The sequence below is a fragment of the Protopterus annectens genome, chromosome 1.part1 (assembly GCF_019279795.1).
Source record: "Protopterus annectens isolate FY-2018-M chromosome 1.part1, PAN1.0, whole genome shotgun sequence".
Taxonomy (NCBI): Eukaryota; Metazoa; Chordata; order Ceratodontiformes; family Protopteridae; genus Protopterus; species Protopterus annectens.
The window spans coordinates 1969543518-1969546985 of record NC_056726.1 but is presented as its reverse complement, the minus strand read 5'-3'; the positions used below and the strand labels follow the sequence as shown (position 1 = coordinate 1969546985).

At 34.3% G+C, this 3468-nt stretch overlaps 1 non-coding gene across 1 annotated transcript; it reads right to left on the bottom strand.

The window, feature by feature from the left end:
- Nucleotides 1-1213: 1213 nt before the first annotated feature.
- TRNASTOP-UCA lies at nt 1214-1300 on the bottom strand. Its single transcript has one exon. It is a non-coding gene; the product is annotated as a tRNA-Sec (tRNA).
- Nucleotides 1301-3468: the final 2168 nt, after the last annotated feature.

Here is a 3468-nt window from a genome sequence, read left to right as displayed (position 1 = left end):
CCGCTAGCCTACAAATCTCCTATGAACCTATTTGTTGTTAACATGGATATACATGCAGAAAGATATAACAAAAGAACTCACAAAACAGATAACAAATAAATCTAATCTGTTAATCATTTTTTTGTGTAAAGGAGAGCACTAAAAGTTAGTGCAGCTGGAGACACTGTAGCCTACTATGTGGTCAGCACTTCATTACAAAACAAATATCCTTATATAAAATTCAGGAACTGTGTAATATGATAAACACAATAAAGTCAGTACAAAATATTAAGGAGACAACATGCAAAGAAGTCAAGGAGACTAATTACAAAAATGGATGGATTCAGAGATATTGCCAGAAATTTATATTTTGTTCCCAGACATGATTCTCTTGCTACTCCACCCACCATTCAAAATCTCTATGCATCTTTCCACATTGTTCCTCACACAGTGGAAAAATGAACACTTATTTTTGAATACTCTGCTGCCCCTATAATCATTCTATGTCTATAGTTAGAGAAGTATATCTCTGTTGAAGCATGATGAGTATAGATCAAGGCAGTTGATATCAGGTTATATAGCTCCAGATATTCACTCTGTAAATGTCTCTGAGAGACAGTCAGAAAAAATGAGCTTAGTTAAGTGCGGCAGTAACTGGAGATACCTGGCTCTAACCATTGATTTGGGTAGACAGGTGAAAAGTCAATAAAAGTCCCAAAGGCATATTAGTATTAGCAAAGAGGAGAGAAATGGCATGGGATATAGCTCGTGTCAAGTTACACCTACAGTTCCACAGTGTGAAGAATCATATTTTGGGTATTGTGCTTAACTGCCATTCATTTATACTTCTAGTAATGACAGACAAGAATTTTCAAGATGGTGGAAAGTCAACCGAGAAACTGACATCTGTAAACCTATTGTATGCCCTCTGCTACTCAAAAGACCTAACAGGTGACCTATAATCACAGGCTGGGATAAGCTACAAGAAATATAGTAACAGATGTTACAGGATATAATGCATCATATAAAAGCTTTTCTGTAATGGTAAAATGAGAACATTTGTTTAGCATGGAGCAATTAATAAATGAAATGTACACATTTGCAATGAGTCTTAAAAATCTAAAAGGAATATCATAGCCAAAGCCTCAAAGCTGAAAGTCAGCAATAAACTGCTTACAAATAAACATACATTATTAATCCCCCACCAAAAAAAAACAGCTTGCATAAAGTGAGTCTCCCGAAAAGTGGAATTGAACCACTCTGTCGCTAGACAGCTACAGGTTTGAAGCCTGCACCCCAGACCACTGAAGCTCTTCCAGGCAATGGAAAAGGTTTAAACCTGCAAAGACAGCTTTTGTTAAGTTTGTGAGGGAAAATTCACTGCATTTAAAATTTCATCTGCAGTTTAAAGAAATCATACAGCCATGGACAGGTAACGTTCCTGTTGATTAGCCAAGATAAATGTACAATATTTTTACATTTTCCACCTTTCCAAATACCTCCCATGTTACTTGTTACATCAGGACATTAGTATGCAAATAAGATTGATTCCCTTTGCTGTTTCTGCTCAGTACCACTGAAAGTGACCCAGCTAGATAGACCTAAAAGTATCTTCTACATGATGGAGATTAACGCTTCAGTGTTGCAGTATACAGCCTTCCGTTTCATGTGTAATGAAATGTGCATACATTTTCTAACTTTCTCTTTATTCTTTCTAATGTTCTTAAGAACCACATCACATTTGCGGTGACATAATAAAATAACTTCCCTTTCATGTCTGCATGTGCTTCTGCTGCTCTCTGTGTTGTTTTTTTTCTTTATTCTTTTATTCTTTTCATATTTATTTATAATTTATACAAAAAAACCTTCAGCAAAATAATATTATCCCATCACATAGCATTACATGCAGCAAAACATAATACAACCCATAAAACTCATAGTAACACAAGCATCTGCAGTTTTAAGAAATCATACAGCCATGGACAGGTCACATTCTTGTTGATTAGCCAATATAAATGTACAATATTTTTACATTTTCCACTTTTCCTAATATCTCCCATGTTACTTGTTACATCAGGACATTAGTATGCAAATAAGATTGATTCCCTTTTCTATTTCTGCTCAGCACCACTGGAACTGATCCAGCTAGACAGTCCTAAACATATCTACTCAATGGAGTTTGACGCTTCAGTGTTGTAGCATACAGCCTTATTATTTCATGTATAATGAACTGTGCATATATTTTCTAACTTTCTCTTAATTCTTTCTAATGTTCTTAAGAACCACATCACATTTGCGGTGACATTATAAAATAACTTCCCATGTATGTCTACACGTGCTTCTAGTGCTCTCTGTGTTGTTTTTTTTTTCTTTATTTTTTTATTCTTTTCATATTTATTTATAATTCATACAAAGAACTTTCACCAAGAAAATATTATTCCATCACACAACATTACATACAGCAAAGCATAATGCAACCTTAAAACTCATAGTAACACAATCGGGAATACAGCTCACTTCATACATTGACTCCCTCCCTTGTTTTGACATATATTCTCTCATAAGTTATAAGGCCCTGCAATTCAAACACTCACTCTTGCAAAAAAGAAAAAGCACACATAAATTCCAGTTTATATACAGATATCTTGCAACTCAGCTCTCTGGAATTGTATGACTTTCAAAGGCGTGTAACCATTGATTATATTGCCCCTATTCATAGCTATCATGTCTTCACCTCTCTTCTTATATCATAATCATCATCATTACTTCCCACAGTATTTCACATTCTAATCTCACTTCATTCCAAATTTCTCTCAGAATCCTGCATAACTGCAACAAAATGCAGCAGTGCCACAAGCCACAAGACCCAACTCTCAGGAATTCCACGTGGTAGTGAAATAGAAACTGTATTGAAGTTAATTGCTTTTATCCAAAGAATCAGGACTTTGTCAGAACTGTTTTTTACAAGATGTCAGAGGTTTAAGTAACCCATTTAGTAGTCACATGACTAAAACATTACAAAGATTTAAAACTAGAATAAGAATAAACATGCTGTTGTTTATAATAAAAATAAAATACCTTTTAAGCTAATTATAAAAGTGATTTTGTGATAGAAAAAAATGTTTTTGTTTTTGTTACTACCCCATCATTCCAAGGAACTTAACAATTAAAATCAGGTAAGTGTTGAAAAAACAACATGTAATGCAGTAGAAGTTCTACATTTGTTGGAGGTCAGACTTTGACAGCTTTTGATTTTAACACACTATTAATAAACATGGTGTCATTTAACCTAGGAAGTTTGCTTGCATTAAGTCATAGCTGCCAAATTAATTCTCTTTACTCTAATTTCAGTTCTCATGGTCCTTCCCTGGGTTGGGTGGGAATGTGCTCAAGAACAACAAAAACTTGGAAGTACTGTTTACACTGTAGAGTGTGTCCAAAAAGTACATTATTGTCATTTTTATTTTCTGTATCGTAATTATAATAGTA